Raw genomic sequence first — 20,664 nt, 5'->3', positions numbered from 1 at the left:
TGCCTGTATAAGAATGTGGAAAGAGTTAATCCTTTTAAGGACCTATGATGGGACAACAAAAAAATGAATTTATTCTTCTATGTCTTCTTTATCTTTGCGATGTAACTTAAATGTTGTAAAACACAATATACTGCTCAGATAATTTTATGTTTTATCCGTTTTGCACATTTTCATATGGATTTCATCTCAGTCTACAACATTCTTTCATCATTCTGTCCCTGATATTTTTACACTATCAAGACATAAGATAACCAGTTTGATTTACAGCAAGAGAAGTTATCCACCTGGCTTCCTTGGAAGCAGAGCATGATCAATAGATATTACTTCTGGTTGCTAACTACATGTAATGTTTTCTGTACTACTTATCACATTCTATTTAGTATTTTAAAAAGAATGCTGGCTAAACTCAAAGCTCATTCCTAGAAGTTTATGTTAAGTATTTCACAAGTTTTATTCCCTTAATTCTTAAGATAACATTTGCTATAATGCTAATGTTATTACCATTTTAGTGTTGGGAAGAATTGTAATTAAAGGCAGTAAGTGCATGACCTAAAGACACACACAGTGAGGAAGGAAATGAGTCAAAGTTTCCAAAAGTCTTTCAGCAATACACAAAAGGTAGATAAAATCTCTCCATTCTATGACACTCTCAATTCAATATTCATATTGGCCATGGTGATTGTTTTCTGTCACATTTGTCTTCAACACAGATTGTGTTGGTGACATTGGGTTATCATGCTGAGAGCTGAGCTTATACATTGAGGTCCAAAGAGAGGCAAATTTCTTCTGTCCCACAATTCCAGTATCCTTTTTAAAAAGTACTAAAACTTTTAAATATCATCATCTACTTTCTTATAAGTAACCAAAAATTTAAAAAATCATAAATAATCACTCCAAAATGCTTTAAAATTGGAGATGCTAAAACATGCCCCTCTGAAGTAAATTTTCTTCTACTTTTAACGTTATTCTGAAAGTCTTTGCTGGTTTGTCAGACCTGTAATCCTAACTACTTGGGATACCTACTCAGGAGCCTGAGATCTGTGGATAACAGTTGAAACCCAATCAGGGCAAATGAAATTCATGAGATTATTTTTCAAAAATTTTAATGAACTAGCAAAGGGCCAAGAATGGAGATGTAGCTCATTTAGTAGCACACCAATCTAGAGAGAAAAGGCCTTGCAAGACTTGAAGCCCTGATTTCAAACTCTGAGCACGCCAACACACATGCAAGTGCTTAAGCACATGCGTGTGTTCACAAACATATTTATTCAAATTACCTTCATATCGGACTTTTGCATGAATTTCTTTGCTAACGAAATTATATGAGTAAAATAAAGGAAATAAACTCTTCCATCTCAGAACATTTTTATACATTTTTATTGTAAAAATATTGTACAGAGGGGTAACAATTACATGAGCAAGGTAATGAGTACATTTCCTAACAAGCATTGTTACCTCCTCCTTTATTGTTCCCCTACCATCCCTTCCCTCCCACCTCCACAAGTCCATTAACCCCCTCCATTTCCCGGCCTCAATTGTAAAGTTCACTTTACAACATAGTGTATTGTGCATCTCATTGTTACATGGGTCAACCTGTGTCCCTAGTTAAGCATTTTGGTTTTTTTTGTCCTTCCTCTCAAAAATTTAGAGGAGAGTATAAACAAGATGTAGGCACACCAACTTCAAATACAGTGAAAACAGGTGTTATAGCATGGGGGAGGAACATATAAAGAAACAAAAAAAAAACACACTGCACGTCATAAGTATGTAAGAAAAAATAGCAAGAAAAAAAAAACCACTTGTGTCCCTAACTTGGGGTTCATTTCCCTTAACACAATCTTATCTGGTCATATACACATAACTTTTGACCTTTTCTGCTTATCCCAGACATATATTAGTTATTGAAAATTAGAGAAACCATGGGACCTACGTTTCTTTGGACTTGGCTTACTTCACTTAATAATTTTTTTCCAAGTCTTTCCATTTCCTAACAAATTGGGCGATGGAATGCTTCAGAAATTTGCCTGTCATCCTTGCACAGGGGCCAGCTAATCTTCTCTGTATCATTCCAATGTTAGTGTATGTGATGCTGAATTGAACAAAGAACATTTTTTATATATAAATTGTAATTGATTTTCTTAAACTAGACAATACAACAAAACGTAAGTTTAAAAGAATTGTCATGAAATTTTAGAACCATGTACTTCTTACATAAGTACACATTTAAGAAAAAATCAAGATTGACATGTAACAAACAAAATAATTCCAGATATTTGTTGTTCAAGAGATGTGTAGGAGGAGGAATTCAATTATTCTATACAAGGGACCTGTCATAATGAACACTGCAGCAAGTGTTAAGGTTTGTTAAAATATTTAATGTTTTAAATATATTTAATTTTGGGAATTTGCTTATATATGCCAAAACTGGGACTGTTTGGCAGGTCATAATACTTTTCTATAAAGTATTTAAGATTTATGGTAGCACATAACTACTACTAAGTATGTATATTTCAGAGTTTATTGAAACCTTACTAATGAGAAGTTGCAAAGTCTTTGTGTAAAGGAGCAGAATAAAGAGTTGACTATGTTAACTACACAGTTTCTGATAAAACTGTAGGCCTTCCTTACTTTATATGTTAGTGAGGAACAAATGATAATATAAGCCATATACAAATTATGAGATGAACTATAAATGGTAATCTTAGTGGGTGATTTAAACACTACTCATAGCCTATAAAATTCTTGTTGAACGTCATAATCTTAGCCAGTGTTAAATGTAAAGAAATATGACAATAATAAAATCTAATTTGTAGTACACTTCAAAAACTGAAAAAATGATAATTGTTTTGTTTTTTATTTTATTAATCATTATTATTTAATTATTGGTTTTCTTTATTTGTAGCATTGTTTTTCTTGTAATATAATACAACTTTTTGTAAGTTGTCATTAGGAGGTACTTTGAGAAGGGTATTGGGATGGCCACACCATTTTTTATAGGTGCATGTGAATTTATAAAGAGGGAAATTAAGAACAAAATGTGTATTTAAAAAATGATCAAGTAGAGTCTGATTCAGGAGTGTTGATACATGTCCACACCTAAAATATTAGCCCTAGGCTGAAGCAGAGTTATTACAAAGTTGAAGACAGAAAAGTGAGAGACTTTGTTTTGTTTTGTTTTGTTTTTATTTTTATTTTGTTGGACATGGGGCTTGAACTCTGGGGCCTGGGTGCTGTCCCTCAGCTCAAGGCTAGTGATACCACTTGAGCCACAGCAGCACTTCCAACTTTTTCTGCTTATGTGATGCTGCGAAAAAAAACCCAAGGCCTCATGCATGCAAGGCAGGCACTCTACCATTGAGCTACCTTCCCAGTACCTGAGAGACTGGATTTTAAAAATCATCTAAACAACATTTGCTTTCTGCTTTGGGTTATATAATGAAATATATGAGTATCTTGTTATGTTTTTGTGCATTGTCATACTTCTAAATTTATACTAACTTCACCCACTTTATCCTTGCCAAAGTCATGAAATATCTCTGAGAGTTTGCTTCTGTGAAGATTGTTTTGTATTTATAATTTCTTCTGAGTCATTTTTATTTTTTATCAAAATCACTTTATATTTCATGTTGATGAGTATTTACCCAGAGACAGGCATATAGAGGATTTAGTTTAACAAGTGAACATTAAAATTAGAGCTCAAAAATAAAAATGAGCCTTAACACATATTTTCATAGCTTTCCCCACATTCTCCCTAAAAGAAGACAATATTAAAAATGTCTGAGGGAGGCTTTTTAGCTCCAATTTTCTTGAGCTTCCTAGGTTTAGAATTCTTAAATCACAGAGACATGCTGTAATGGGAGTAAGATTTTTTGGTACACTTTTCCCTTCAGTCTGTGTTTCTCGTTCTTCCCTTTTCTTAACTCCATTATTAGAGATTTTTCTCAGAGATGACTCCATCTCCAACTTTTCACTCTTCCTAGCTGGACAAATGAATTTGCAGATCAAGACTCTTAGACAGAAAGAATTTAAGAGCCTGAATCTAAGACACTTCTCTCATACACCATCCCTACAAAGACACAAGTACCAAAGCAGGATACATAGTTTCATTTTTTTCTAGCAAGGCCAATGCATGAAGTTGCTTGCTTCTGAGTGTGTCTGTTTGTAGCTCTTCCTGATGTTGCAGATTTACTTTATACCTAGTTCCATTATCAGCTACCAGGAATGGCATGTTTAGACCATCCAGGAGGTTGGCTCAACAGGGCGGCTGGATGTGTAGGATGCCTCATGAATGGCACAGAAGATCTGTGTTGGAAATACCGGGGGCAATTAAGGTATCCTACAAACACCATCTCAGCAAGGCAAAGTTTACTCCTGCAGAAGGCATCCTGTTGCATGTCCAAGTTGAATAAGCACACTGGCTAGGCAGCCCACCACTGGCTCCCATGAATTTGAGCTTTGGGATCATCTTTCATGATGGATCAAAATTTTGACCCCTTTCAAACTAGTCAAAAGCTTTAATAATCAACCAAATCCGAACACCTGGCCATATGAAAAATAACCAACTTTTACTCAGCTGGTGTTCTACTACTAGTGCCATGTCTCTAGCCCCTAGCACTTCTCTAAAATAGCATTAGTAAGGTTTTGACTACCTTTACAAGGGCAGTGCTTATATCAGTCAAGCACTTCAAGATTTAACTTCTACAATTCTCCCATCTGATTTTGCTTTCTTTTCTTCCAAACAATAATCATTGACTTTCCTATTCACCGGTATCCAATAAGATATTTTGATTTAAAAAAGGGTTTGATTAAGGCAGTTTTTCAGTCAGTCACTGAACAAAACCTGTTATAGAAGAGATAAAGCACCTGTGCACACATTACTAAGGAAACAATTACTAAAGAGGTAAATATTGCCACCATGACTCATTGTTAAAATGCTCATTCTGTCATCAAACTAGTAAAGGGATCTGCCACCACACACAGACACACAACCTTTTTTATAAGTGACTGGGGGATTGGTCTTGGGTTTGATCTCATGCTCTGGGCATTGTGCCAGAGCAGTTTTACTCAAGGCTACCACTTTAGCCACAACTCCAGTAGTATCTTTTTTTGCACCTTCATTGGAAATAAAAGTCTCATCTTTCCTGTCTGGGTTGGCTTCAAACAAAGATCCTCAGAATTCAGCCACCTGAGCATTTAGGATTATACTCAGCATCATCTCAGTTTTTAGGTAATTTGTTTCCAGTATTCAATCCTTGTAAGTCTTTCTGTATCATTGGCCTCCAACCACCACACAGATTACCTTTGAAGTATATTTATTCTTTTATTTTTATATATTTATTGTAAAAATACTGTACAGAGGGGTTAGTTACATGAGCAAGGTAAAGCATACATTTCCTATCAAGCATTGTTACCTCCTCCTTTATATGTCCCCTACCATCCCTAACCTCCTAGCTCCAAAACTACTCCATACACTCTCCCCGACCCCCGCCTAAATTGTAAAGTTTGTTTTTCAACAGTGTCTTGTGCATCTCATTGTTACAATGGGTCAACCTGTATTCCCCTTTAAGTTTTTTCCCCTTTTCCTCCTCAATCTAGTGAACTCTATATACAAGATGGAGGGCACCAACATCAAAAACATTGGAAACAGTGGTTATGCGATTTTGGGTGGGTGGGGGGACAGAATACAAAGAAACAAAAATCACATGGAACATTATAACTATGTTAGAAACAATAGCAAGAAATGAAAAAAGCACTTGTGCCCCTATGTTGGGGTTCATTTCACTTATCACCATCTTATCTGATCAAGTATTATATTTAGACCAAACTTTTCCCATTCAATCCTACCAGGGGCTTCTAGTTACTTTTACATGGTGGCATTTCCAATAAACAATTGCTGCTGATAAATAAAAGCACATATTGGAATAATTCGATTATGAAGATCATGGGTTATGGAGACCAACAGAATAAAATTAATTTAAGCTGCTGTTTCTGGTTTCTAGCTTTAAGCTCTTTGGGAACTTTTCAGGGGCTCCTAAGTAAATATGAAATTTGTAAATATGTAGTTTGTTTTTGCAAATATGAAGTTTGAATGACCCTCTAACTAAGAAGTCTTTCCTTACTTAATTTAAGGTGTTTGAGAATGGTCATGTGTGGATTGGCCAATGGAACCAAAGCACAGATTCCACTCCAGTTGGCCCGTAACATCTCCAATAGTAGTCTCCTGGAATACCACCAGACATTTCCCCTCGCTATGATTTGTACTTACTGCTTATCTCAAAGGGTTGGCCTTCACTACATCCAGGTAAGTTTCCCAGAAATGTCCAATTTTCCCCAGGTAGTTGACCTGGAAAGAATAGAGCTGATCAGTTTCAGGGATTTTTGAAATAGACTCTTGCTTCTGAGAAGAGTAACAAGGTGTTCCAAGTTGTCTCAGATCACATTTTGCTGACCTATCATGAATTTCATGCACATGGGGTCTGAGCTCCATGACAGCACAAATAGGACCTCTTGTGTGGCTTCCCTGCCACACAGTCATAACAGTAGTCCTTTTGTGGACACAATCACCACAGTATTTACCTCACTTATTCAGTTTCAATTTGAATCTGGGTAGACTCAAAATTGGAATACATACACAGAGTGTCTGCTCCAAGAATGAGTTTGCATCATATCCCTCTTGGTAGGAAACCCTTTAGGTGTAGCTTGCCTTTTTTTTTTTTTTTGGTCTGTCTTGCAACTGAACACTTTGCCTGGGTGCTGTCCCTCAGCTCTTCAACTCAAAGCTAGTCCTCTACCACTTGAGCCACAACACCACTTCCAGTTTTCTGAGTGGTTTCTTGGTGATAAGAGTATCACAGAATTTACCTGCCTTGCCTAGCTTTGAATGACCGTCCTCAGTTCTTAGTCTTCAGAGTAGCTAGGATTGCAGGCGTGAGCCACCAGTGCCCATATGTTTTTTTCTTTTTTTCTTTTCTTTGTTCTTGGATTTGTTGGTTGTGAGGCCTGAAATCTGGGCCTGGACACTGTCCCTCAGCTCTTCAGCTCGTGGATAGCTTTCTACCACTTGAGCCACAGTGCTTTTTCTGCTTACATGGTGCTGAGGTATCAAAGCCAGGGGTTCATGCATGCAAGGCAAGCTCTCTACCGCTAAACCACCTTCCCAGCTCTTCGTCTGAGTTTTTAGTTAACTCACTTGCCAATGTTCAAACCTTCTAAGGTCTTTGTGCAGTGGCTGGGAAGGTGGTTCAGTGGTAGAGTGTGTGCCTTGCATGCGTGAGGCCCTGGGTTTGATTCCTCAGCACCACATAAGCTAAAAAGAAAAAAAGCCGGAAGTGGCTTGTGGCTCAAGTGGTAGAGCGCTAGCCTTGAGCTGAAGGGTTGAGGGACAGTGCCCAGGCCCAGAGTTTAGGCCCCACGACCGGAATCCCCCTCCCCGAAAAAAAGTTCTTTGTGCAACTTTTGTCTCCAATCACCACAGAAGCTCTTACCTTGTCAGATAATGTTTCTACAGCTAATTTTCCCATGCCATCCTACTAGAGCATTTAGTTTATGGATTAAAAAAATTTTTAGTATAAATAACAAACCTCTTTTGATTTTATTCTACTCTATATTTTATTTTTGCCAGTCCTGGAGCTCCCTGAGCTTCTTCTGCTCAAGGCTAGCACTCTACCAGTTGAACTACAGTGCCACTTCCAGCCTTTTCTGTTTATGTGGTTCCGAGGAATAAAACCCAGGGCTTCATGCATGCTGGAAAACAATTTTCCACAAAGCCATATTCCCAACCCCCAAAATATTTTATTTATACTAATCATAACAATAAAACTGATTCATAAGGTGCTTTCTGGTTTCAAGCTTTGAACTTTTTGGAAACTTTGTCAGGGAGGATCCTGAAAAGCACCTAAATAATTAGGAAATACGAATGACCCTCTAGGGAAGGGGTCTCTCCTAACTAGTATAAAATGTTTGAGAATGGACAAGTGCATGAAATGCTAGGGTGAAAGGGATGGCCAATTGAACCAAAGTACGGGTTCTACTCTAGTTGGCCAGGAAGGTCTACAACACTGGTCCTCCACAATACCATTAGATATCTCCCCTGACTATATTTAGTGATTACTGCTCATCTCGTCAAGGTTTTGATTCTACTGCAACTTGATAAGTTTCCCAGAAATGCCAATTACCCCTCCCCGTACCTAGAGAAGCAAGGGGTATAGTTGGCTTGGGAAGATAGGGTTTTTGTCTTAGATCCATACTCTTGTGAACAGCATCAGCAGGGTCTTACAAGTTTCCCCAGGCCGTGTTTGAATGACATATAATGCACTCCATGCCCTTGAGGATCTGAGATTCATCATAGTAGGAAGTGGACCACTTGTTTTTCTGGTTTCTGTGCCACAGAATCTTAAGAGTAATGGTGGGCAGAATATTTAACCCATTTCACCAAAGCATTATTTTCTTTGTCATAGGCATTGAGCTGAAGGGCTCAGGGATAGCACCCAGGCCCAGAGTTCAAGGCAAAAGCCCTACGACTTGAGCCACAGCACCACTTCTAACTGTTGGTGGTTAATTGGAGGTAAGAGTCTCAAGGACTCTCCTGCCTGGGCTGGCTTTGAACTCTAATTCTCATATCCTGAGTAGTGCAAGCCACTGGCACCTGGTTTTTGACTTGAATTTTAAGTCTACCCAGAGAGTCTGCTTCTGAAACTAAGGTTCAATTCCATACATCCTTGGATCAGCTGGAGGATCAATCCAGGCTTCAGAGTCAAAGTGGGCAGCTGAGGGAGTTTAGTGAGTAGGACTTTTTTGAGATCCCCTTTCAGGATTTAAGGTTTAAAACACACAAATGCAAGCACATATTCATAACAAGTTTTTGTTTGGACACGTGCACATTATGGAGCTCCATAATGAAAATCATCCATTATATAATAGTGTTCTCAGACCTTTGTCAACATTCTCCCTATGGATTATCAGAAGCAGGTCCTTAGATCATTTTTCTTAGGTTCCTTAGGCCTAGAATTCTTATTTCCCCATTTTAGCAGATCTCTTGTGATTTCAGTTTTTGATGCATGTAAAACTCCCTATTGTAAGTTTCTTGTGCACCCTTCTCATATTTAACACCCTTCTCATATTTAACTGAAGATTTCTCCAGCTCCCACATTTTTATTCTTGGGCCAGGGAATGAAAACACACATCGAGACTCAAGTTCTCTTTGTGCCTAAGACACACTCAGCCCCTAAAAATCCCCAACCAACCAGGTAGTATGCTCTACTCCAATTTTTCCTCTCATGGCTGATGTATGAGATTACTTTTTATTGAGGTGCTTCCTTGGCCCTTTCCTGAAATTGCTGATACACTTTGCATCCTTTACCACAACGGATGGTGTTTAACCCAACCTTGAGCTATCTCAACAAGTCAGGATGTGTCTCCTCCTGAGGGTCTCCCTACATCCCCCTTGCATAACATGGATCCTGGACTAGTCCCCCATTGTTGGGAATACTCCCCTACTGTAACCCAATATCCCAAGAAAGACCACCAGGTCGAAAGGAACTTAGCATGGCAAAGTTTATTTCTATTAAAGGGCATGTTATTGACAGGAAGCAACCACTCTGAGTGGGAAGTCTGCCCAGGTTATACCCCTAATGAGTTACTACTTCTGGTATTGATCACAAGTTGTGTTCACAATCTTGCTCTATTGGCTCTTTTGCAGCTCAGCTGGTTATTTTGAAAGGGGTTAACAATTTCAGAGCAATCCACTAAACCAGGACAACCAGGCCAGAAATTGTTAGAAAATTCTTACTCGGCTTGTGCTTTATGAGTTAAACTATTCTTCAAGTCCCTAGAATGATTTTAGTAACAGGATATACTTTCATTATATAGCTTTTTGGAAGATGATTAGGCTTAGTCAATGCTTTCCCTCAATCCATCATTTTCAGAGAAAAATATTATTCTAACTCCTGCACAGTCCATTCCCAGACAGAATTTATTATAAGCAGCTCCCTTTTTGGAATGGAGGCTTATGAGCTTCCAGGTGAAAACACCTTATTCGCATATTGCCTTGGTTCCCTTTGGCAACTAGCCTCTGCAAGTGGTTATGAAACCAAAAGTTATGTGTGGCTGCTTCATTATACTTGTGCTCCTACCGCTAAAGAAAGAGGAAAGACTGCTCTCTGAAAGCATGTAACTATGGACAAGCATGCTTACTGAACCCTGAGCACAGAGCACAGATTGAGCTGCAGCATTTTCAGAGCCATAGATGAATCAGTTAGATACCAGCTGCTTGGCTGACCACAGGGCACACTTCTGATGCCACATTTCTGAGGCGAAGCAGTTCTAAGCTGTGAAGACACTATGGCAAGAAGAAGCCTGAGGGGGAATTCTTGTTGGGAAGGAGAAGGTGAAAGTTTGGAAGTAAGTTTTAGAAACTGCGAGCCACTTTCTGAATTGCTTGAGGCAGCGAGCAGATCATCATATTTTCTAGCCCTCTAGATGCAGAGTATGAGAACACTTCCCACATCTCACACTCAATCCCACCTGCCTAGCAGTCTTCAATTCCCTCTTATAGGAGTTAGGCAATTTTTAAGAAAGCAAAATTCAGCGAACCTGATCTAGCTTGTGAAGAAAACATATCCTCTGGCTTTAGAATAGATCAATTTCTATCTCAGAATAAGAGGAAGAAAAGAAACCACATTCTACAGACTTTAACACCTTAAACATGCTAGTTTGCTGCATTAATTTTCATTTATTAGATTCATACAAGAAAAAAGGAAGAAATCTGAGAATTTCTGGAGCCTTTGCTTGCCTAATATCAGGTTCTTGTTGTTTTTTATTTGTTTGTTTTCTTTTTTTCCTAATACTTTAGAGATTCTAGTTGAAAAATTGAGAAAATGCAGACATTAGCCTGGTTCAGATTAATCTGAAACCACAGCACCTAACTTATCAAATTCTAATCTAAATCTAGTCTCAAAGCTGAAGGTCAATGCTTCCCTGCCCTCAACATCTTCAGAATAACAGTATTGTCTATGTCTCGGGTTTGTTTTCTTTAAAGAATTAGAGAGCAGAACAGGTTTTAAAGCAGTTTTTCTTCAAAGTGAAAAAAGAGCAGTGCAACAGTCTCTACCTCAAAGCAAAAACAGAGCAGTGAAACAGACTCCCCAGTGTAAAGAGGGGCATATTGTCTCATAATTGGTTTCCTAGTCTCAGAACATAAGTATGGAATTTTTCCTTATTGGATGTCCCATCTCAGAGCACAAGCACAGAAAACACTTTTGATTCGATGGGAAGTATAGGGGCACTCCCCAGACCATATTCAGAAAAAGTGTGTTAGCACCTAAAGCTTCATGGGGAAAGGGTGTGTATTTTTTGCTGCATCATTCATCCCCACCACATTGGAGCCAGTTCCAACCATTACCTTTTATCCATAACTACCCAGATGAAGTGGTTTAACTCCCTCTGTGTGGCACATAAGCACTTGTTACTCACAGGGCACTGTACATTGTGATGTCCCATCAACAATATGTGGACAGATAAATTGGATATCTAAATTGCTGTTTTGAAGAAGCAAAGCCCTCTGACTTAAACTTGCACACTTAACTTAAAATTTATTTTCTTTTTTCAATTCTATTAGCAATACCTACATAAATAAGTAGATTTTTTCATTTTGATATATCCACATAGGCATACAATGTACCATGATTATGCTCAACCCCTTCATAATTCTCTCCCAGGTTTTATTAATCATTTTAAGAATATAACATAGTAGTAATAAGTGCATTTACAATATTGTACAATCTCAATGTCCACACTCTTTACATCCTCTAAGATTCAAATTCTTTATTTATTAAAACAATTTTCCACTCTCCTCTGCTTCAAGGTATACATCAAGTATGATTTTGTTTCCTTTCTCTATCAATTAGACTGTTCTATGTAACTACTGATATAAGTATAATCATGTAATATTTGATCTTTTTATGACTGGCTTATTTCACTTAGCAGTGTTCCAAAGAGTCATCCATAATATAGTATATGTCACATAATTCTTTTTTTTGGGGGGGGAGTCCAGTCGTGGGGCCTGAATTCTGGCCCTGGGCCCTGTCCCTCAGCTCTTCAGCTCAAGGTTAGCACCCTACCACTTGAGCCACAACGCCACTTCTGGCTTTTTTCTTTTTGCTTATGTGGTCCTAAAGAATCAAACCCAGAGCCTCATGAATGAAAGGCAAGCGCTCTACCACTGAGCCACCTTCCCAGCCCCATAATTCTTTTTGAAGTTGAAATAATATACCACTGTATGTATAAACCACATTTGCTTTAACTATTCATTTGTTGATGGCCACTGGATTGCCTCCATGTTTTGAGTATTATACAAAATGAATATGAGTGTACAAGATCTCTTCCAGACCTTGCTTTTAGATGTTTAGAGTGTATGCCCAGAATTGTAGTCACTGGATCACATGAAAACTCTCTTTTCTTTCTTTTCTTTTAAATTTTTGTGTCATGGGGCTTGACCTCAGGGCCAAGTCACTGTCCCTGAACTTTTCCTCAAGGCTAGAGTTCTACCACTTTAAACGACAGATCCTCTTCTAGTTTTCTGCCCAGGCTGTCTATGAACCGTGATCCTTGCATTTCAGCCTCCTGTCCTGAGTGGTTAGGATTATAGGTATGAATAATCCTGTTTTTAATTGTTTTGAAAAGATGCCATTCTGTTTCCCATAGAACTATTCCAATTTTACCACACTTTTGTCAATATTGTTACTTTATTTTTTTGTAGTTATCCTACCTAATTCATATGAAGTAGTTATTTTCTTGGTGATTAATGATGTTAAACACCTTCTTCGTGGGCTTGTTAACAGTTTGTCTTCTCTGGAGAAACATCTGAGTTCTTTGCACATTGTAAAATCAGGTTGTTTGTCATTGCAATGATGTTTTTTATATATTCTTTATTTTTCTTTTTTTGGTTTAAGTCATGGGGCCTGAACTCTGGGCCTGGGCGCTGTCCCTCAGCTTTTCAGCTCAAGGCTAGCACTCTACCACTTGAGCCACAGTGCCACTTCCTGCTTTTTTTCCTTTTTGCTTATGTGGTGCTGAGGAATTGAACCCAGGGCCTCATGCATGCGAGGCAAGCGCTTTACCACTTAGCCACCTTCCCAGCCCTGTTTTTTATATATTCTTGATGTGAACCACTTATCAAATATATACTTGCAATAACTTTATCCCATTCTGTGTTGCTTTTTTGGACACTGTTGATTGCAACCTTTGGTGCATCCTGATTTATGTTTTCCAACAATGAATGACCCTTCATTGATGTCAATTTCCAGTATGTCTTCTGGTCCTGTAACTACGAACCATCATATTGATTTGAACTCCTGCTATGGTAACAGTGAAGTAAAGCTACATAATTACGCTCTGGTCACCTATCTACTGCCACTTTTGCATATCTCTCCCTTAGCTTTTCGTAAAGGCCTTGGGGCATATCCACAATTTATTTGGTCCTTAAAAACCTGTAGAAAGTTACAGGCCTTAAATTTAGTTAGTTTTAATGGAAATACGTGACTTCCAATTTCTTTTTTTTTTCCTTTTTGTACATATTTGATTGTAAGAATACTGTAGAAAGGGGTTACAGTCACATGTCAAGGTAATGAGTACATTTCCTATCAAGCATTTTTGCCTCCTCCCGGCAAATAAGATGAATGTTGAGAGCTTCGTAATATAGAAGCACACCAAAACTCTTGGTATGTATTTTTCTTCATATGAGTATTTAGAATTGTGTGAAGCTAGAGATTTAACCTACTTACAAGTTAATAATGAACTTGTCACACTTTAATGGATGCTAGACGATTTATGATGCTCTTGGGTCAGAGACAAAAAGGTCTTAATTTTTACAGTAATAGTGAAAGCCAGTGAGATATGTGTGTATGTGTATATTTACAAATTTCACGTGTATCTCTCATCCCTCAGTGCCACTGAGTGAAGTAAAGATAGCCATGTGAAGCTTATACAAACAATGGGTTCTGAGTTTGAGCAACTGCGATCTTTATAATGAGCAATAGGCATGCCTGAACTTTACTCTGGAGGATGACAATAGCTTAGAAAAAGCTTGCAAATATACTACGGAATATAGAGCAGCTAGTGTTCACTTGAAGATATGCAAACACTTGAGACTGCCATGGACTTGTTCTTTTTCTTTTGTTTCTTGAATGTTCCTGGCTACCAAGACCAATACATATTTTTCCTAATAAAGGCATAGCTCCCCTTTAAAATGAGGCATGACAATTTGTTGAGAATACTATTTTTCTAACCCTAAGGCCTCAATCCTATCTAGAGTACAATTTAACAAAAGAAATTGATGGAATTCAAATTTAACACATTTAGAAGCTTTTCTCTTAGAGCCATTTCTTAATGTAGGTGTGGAAGAAATTAAGGGAAAAAAATAGGCCCACAAATATATATTATGAAGATATTCTATGTATTTTAGCAGTAATAAAGGATTACATTTCTGTTTTTTAGTGTGTGAGTATTTACAGAGTATGTACAAAGTGCCAACTTTTATGCGAGGGCCTATCATGGAATAGAACATAGCAAAATTTCTCTATATAGTTTGTATATTTATAGAATTCACCTGTATGACTTCTCTCCCATTTTGATAAACAGATCACCTGTTTGATTGAAATACAATCATTATTTTTCTACCTACAGGATTCCACACACTTTGCTGTCTACTAAATATAGAAAATATTCATGCATAACCCTCATCTTCAAGAAGCAATTCTCAGTATCCCAAGTAGCTTATGTTTATCTCCCACCCCTTTCCTCCCAGCTGTCAATCTAGGTGAGTGATGGCTCAATTCTATAAGACAGGAAAGCTCAGATAATTCATAGGCATTCAGTTAGTATCTAATGGAAACTTCTTCACTTGGATTATATTTTATCATCATCTTTGTGAGAACTTCAGCTTCCTTATTTGGAACCTGAGCTGTTCAGATAACAGTGAGTAGATGAATCTTATGATTTAAAATTTCATTTAACTGAAATTGGAAGAATTAATTTTTCAGAAACTATTCACATTTGAGATTCATTAAGCGCATATTGCCAGTGGATAGTGTGTTAGACAATGCATATATAGAATATTTCCATTATCACAGATGTTTCTGTTAGAACTGTTTTAGAGCATGTTTTTGCTTGTTAAGGCATGGTCCATGTTCATAAACTATATATGCTCTGTAGGTGGTACTCAGACTGAAGATCCAACCAGAAAGGCTAGACACCTATGAAGTTAAGGTATAGGTATAAATTGTTCTACATAGGCACACTTATTTGTGAGGAGGAAGAGGATCAAACAGTCAACGTCAGCAGAATCAACCTTCTCAACTCCAGGAAAGAATAGGTAAAAATTTTAGCAGCTCTTTGCAGCTTTGCTTCTGTGAATGAAATTGACTGTGGTATTCTCAATGGTGATTTTGTTAGAAAATATAAATATTTAATTATCACATTAGCTCAGTGAAGAATTAGGGTTTGTGCTTTGTAATTGTAATTTGTTATTTATATGTGACATTTCAATTTCTCCTGGTATCAACACACCACAAATAGCTTTATATTTTTGTTTGTTTCATTAATTTTGTTGTTCTCACAGCAGGCATTTTAGAAATTAGTGGAAAAGTTAAGACTTTCTTGTGTTTTGCAATCACATTATTTCTCCATAATCTTAATAAAAAATGAGAATCCAATAAATATGTGAAGAAATTGAATCTCCAATCACCTGTTCACTTTCATTAATTACTGGACCAAAGGGAACTGGCTCCCCAGAATCTCACCTTCAGAATACAAGAATGAGGTGGGAAAAGACAAGGAAAGAGAGACATAATAATTTGAACTGAAGTTACTGTGCTGTCACAATGAACACTTGTTCTCATGCAATCCTTTTGAATTCCACAGTTAGCTTTTTTGTGGTTTTTATTAGTATGACAAAGATGACTGATTTCCCAGATTTATAGTTGGAAGTGTGTGGGACACATTCCTTTATCTATGGAATCTTCCTTTGGGTCTCAGTGCCTTTTCCATCCTTGTCGCAAGTATGTATTTCTACAAATGAACACGTTGCTCCATCATTTGTCTTTAAATGATTCAATTATGTGGATTTTGGAGGGTGTGTGATTTGCTGTAGAAGGAAGGTATTATGGGTAGGACCCTTTGGTCCATGTTGTTGTTGTTGCTGGTGGTGGTCGTGGGCCTTGAACTCTGGACCTGGGCGCTGTCACTCATCTATTCAGCTCAAGGCTAGATCTCTACCACTTGAGCCATAGCGCCACTTCTGGTTTTCTGGTGGTTTATTGGAGATAAGAGTCACATGGACTTTTTCTGCCCAGGCTGGCTTTGTACCACGATCCTCATTTCAGCTTCCTGAGTAGCTACAATTATAAAATGTGCCAACAGCACTGGGCTTGAATCAGTATTCTTAGTACAAAGAAAAAATACAAGTGATTTGGAACCAAGCTGTAGAAGGCTGCTTTTTGGCTTCAGAAGAGAGCTGGCTGGTATCTTAGGAATAGATAGATTTAGGAAAAATTGAACATATAAGTCCACATGGAAGGCCACAAAACATTTTAGTGAAGTTCCAAAAATGATAAGGACATGAATTGCAATAACTAGCTTGGTAATAAGGGACATGTTTGGGAGTTCGGTCTCTATTGTTACTGTTGTAAATGTACAATGTCATTTTATTTATTTTTGTTGTTGTTGTTTCCTCAGTATGTTCTTTTTTTGGGGGGGGTCCAATATTGGGGCCTGAACTCTGGGCCTGGGCGCTGTCCCTCAGCTCTTCAGCTCAAGGCTAGCAGTCTACCACTTGAGCCACAGTGCCACTTCTGGCTTTTTTCTTACGTGGTGCTGAGGAATCGAACCCAGGGCCTCGAGCATGCAAGGCAAGTGCTCTGCCACTGAGCCACCTTCCCAGCCCTCCTTAGTATGTTCTTTCCCCTATGGAATATCCTCTGTTGTCACTGTACTTGATTTTGATACCCTGCATCTTGTATATACATGTCTAATCTGGGGAGGGTAAAGGGAATTACAAAACGCTGAAACAAGGACACAGGATGACCCATTGCAACACAGATACCAATAAGACTTTATTGAAAATGAACCTTACCACTTCATGCTGCAAAGAATGGGGAGAAAGGAAGGTGGGAGCTGGGGGAGGGAAAGGTTAGTGGCACAACAACAAGGAAGGAAAGAGGTAATAATGATCAACAGGCAATGTGCTCATTGCCTTACTCATGTAACTGTAACCCCTCTGTACAACATTTTAACAATAAAATAAAATAAAGTAAAATCAATAAAGGACACGTTTGGCAAATAAAGTAAAATGTTAACTTAAAAGAAAAATGAAAATAATAATAAACATATATATGTATATTCATATAAATGCATACATATATAGGTATTTGTGTATGAACACATGTAAGTATGAATATATGAATATGCACATAGTGTGCATACATATACATTTATTTAAAGAGACTTGAATAAGAAATATATTAATGTCTATGAAAAACTTTAACCATCCTGCCTATGAAAAGCTTTAACTATCCTAAATATGTCTAAAAAAAATCCAAATACATATCTTTATAATAATATACCAAAATCCAAAAAATATATGTCAAAATCATACCATACCTATACATTGTATACATATAGAGATTAGTGGAAATAGAAAAAACAATAGAATAGCAGTGCATAACCAATATGTAGAAATTGGAATCCTTATATTTTGGTGCTTGACAGTTAAATTGATATAGTCAGTTTGTTAAACATCTAAGATATTACACATAGAGTTGCCTCTATGATGCAGCATTTTGAATCATAATTTCATATATAAAATATATTTCAACATATGTCCAACAAAACACATGTACAATTATTTACATAAGAAAACCTTTTATAGGGCTGGGAAGGTGGCTCAGTGGTAGAGTGCTTGCCTTGCATTCATGAGGCCCTGTGTTCGATTCCTTAGCACCACATAAGCAAAAGAAAAAAGTTGGAAGTGGAGCTGTGGCTCAAGTGGTAGAGCACTAGACTTGAGCTGAAGAGCTGAGGGACAGCACCCAGGCCCAGAGTTCAGGCCCCACGACCATACCCCTCCCCCCCAAAAAAGAAAATTTTTATAATAACATATAATAAAATATTGAAATTCCCATTGAGGGTATTATAGAATTATACACACACATACAAATCAATATGGTATATCCCTGGGAAAAATTTATATGGACTTGGTTCGGAAACTAATTTTACTTGGGAGGAATGGATAAAATAAACTTCAATTTTTAATTATATGAGCTTTTTAAAATGGACACAGCCGTAGTGGTAGACTATGAAGTAATGGTTGGTAAAATGGAGCGTAGGTTGAAATGATCACAGGAAGTGACTAATAATAGATATTGGAGTACTTTGAGAGGGTAGTGATGAAAAAATGTTCTAGAACTGAAGGTGATATTCATAGTCCAACTCTTTAACATTCTATTAATCATTGTACTTTATCGAAGAATTACAGATTGCATTTGCATTAACCTTAAGAAAAATTTTAGAATAGTAATGGGTGAATCTGAGTGATAATTTAGAATTTAAAGTCACAGAATTCTATAATGCACACGTTTAATATGTTGATGAATAAGACTTTCAATAAAATATGATCTGTGATATATCCTCTGAGTGACTGTATATGACACTGCAAGTCAATGAATACTCTACAAAAATATGTAAATTGAGGAATGAGATAGGATTGAAAAGAATGAGGGATAATGATCATCCAGCTTTGTATTGAGCTGGGAATGTGGCTTAGTGGTAGTCTTAGGGGAATACTGTGAAGTCCTGGGTTTGATTCCTCACTTCTACATTAACAAAATAAAGCTGGAATTGGCACTGTGACAGAAGTCGTAAAGTGCCAGTATGAGGAAAAGAAGTTCGTGGACATTGCCAAGGCCCTGAGTTCAAGCCCCAGGACTGGTCAAAAAGAAAACGATGCATTGTATTAAGATAGCACTAACGGCTGATGCCTGTAATCCTAGATACTCAGGAGGCTGAGGATTGAGGTTTAAGCCAGCCCAGGTAGGAAACTCTGTGAGATTCTTATCCCCAATTAAATGTCAGAAAAATCTGAAAGTACTGCTTGGCCTCAAGTGATAGAGTTCTAGTGTTCATCGAATGGAGGTCATGCACAGCGCTCAGACCCAGAGTTCAAACCTCAGAAGAGAAGAAAGAAAACAAAATAACTCACTAAACACTATTCATAAACTGCATGGTCAATCAGATACTCCCATGCAACCACTTAAAGTCAATTAAGAATATGATTAAAATAGAATACAAGTCATTTTGTGGACCAAACATAGATAGAATACAAAGGTTGTTTACAGGGACAAAGTAAATTTTATCTCTTATTTAGAGTTGAAATTTGTTCTTCAGTCTTCTTAAATCATTTATGAAATTGACAATATTGCCAATTATAGGTCAATTTCCATGAGGAACAGTTTGAATTCTGCTGTCTTTTCATAGCAAACCATAGAGGTGAATTTTTTGCCTCTTGTTGAAGTATATCTGTTATTTAAAAGTAGATTTGTCCTAATATAATATTGATTTAATAAATCATTTCATTAGGGTGATGTTAGATTTTTTTTCCAGTAAATCCTATCCCTTATAATAAATGAGAGCATGCTGTGTCAGTCTCCTATTAATATGACAAAATATTTTATAAAATTAATTAATAAGGGGGAAAGATTAACCTTGGCATCTGATTTTATACAGTTCAGTTTATGTTTCTTATCCTCATTGCTTTGGGTTGGTGGTGGCACAGAACACAATGTCAGGAACATGTGATGGAGTATGTGTATTCATGGAAGACAGAAAGTAAAGAAGAGGAGGAATAGGAGTGGGAGAGAGAGAAAGAGGAGGAGGGGAAGAAGGAGAAGGAGAAGGAAAAGAAGGAGACAGAGAAAGAAAAGCAGGAAGAGGAGGAAAGACTTTGATCTTGACATCGTCTTTGATCACAAGTTCTCAGTGACCATACCTCTACAACTGTGCGCACTTGAAAAGATTCACAACCTATTTATGGCAACATAGTGAAAGCTAATTATTAATCCCAATCCTTTATGATTTCAGATTTAATTTCTAGAATGGTGGGTAGATATTTCTATACAAGTGTGATAACTTCTGTTCCTAAATATTTACTTGAATTAAACAGATAAGCTATTTGGCATGGAGTTGGTTTGGTTATACCACTGTTGGAGAGATGAATGAAATATTTTGAATGCAAATACAGTTTATTTAACAGATAAAGAAGCTTCAAGAGATTTCATTTTGTGACCTGCAAAAATGACTATTTCATTCAACTTATAGTCACTCAAACTTTTCATAATTTTATGGCATTTTCATTGAAGTATTTTGTCGTCTATAGCGAGGTTCATTCTTTCTAGTGAAGGAAAAATGAATGCTATCACGATCATTTATTTCTTAATTATTCTATAGAAAGTAGGTATAATATGAATTTCCTACCATTCAAAAATAAGTTATATTAAAGTCTATAGGAATAATTGGAAAAGTCATGGAAAATCTTGCTTTAGTTATCTCATATTAAGATTGATTCAATTTCTAAAAAATCACTGTTGACATAAAATATATGAAATTCAATTTTTGTCT

The 20,664-nt window shown here is 37.1% G+C and overlaps 1 non-coding gene across 1 annotated transcript; it reads right to left on the bottom strand.

The window, feature by feature from the left end:
* Positions 1-1,990: 1,990 nt before the first annotated feature.
* Positions 1,991-2,102, bottom strand: LOC122103006. The gene has a single exon (XR_006146666.1). It is a non-coding gene; the product is annotated as a U6 spliceosomal RNA (small nuclear RNA).
* Between the last annotated feature and the right edge of the window lie 18,562 nt (positions 2,103-20,664).

Source organism: Dipodomys spectabilis, unplaced genomic scaffold, assembly GCF_019054845.1.
Source record: "Dipodomys spectabilis isolate Male_0828 unplaced genomic scaffold, ASM1905484v1 ptg001252l, whole genome shotgun sequence".
Taxonomy (NCBI): domain Eukaryota; kingdom Metazoa; phylum Chordata; class Mammalia; order Rodentia; family Heteromyidae; genus Dipodomys; species Dipodomys spectabilis.
Note: the sequence above shows the minus strand (reverse complement) of the source record. Positions and strands in the feature narration are given on the sequence as shown.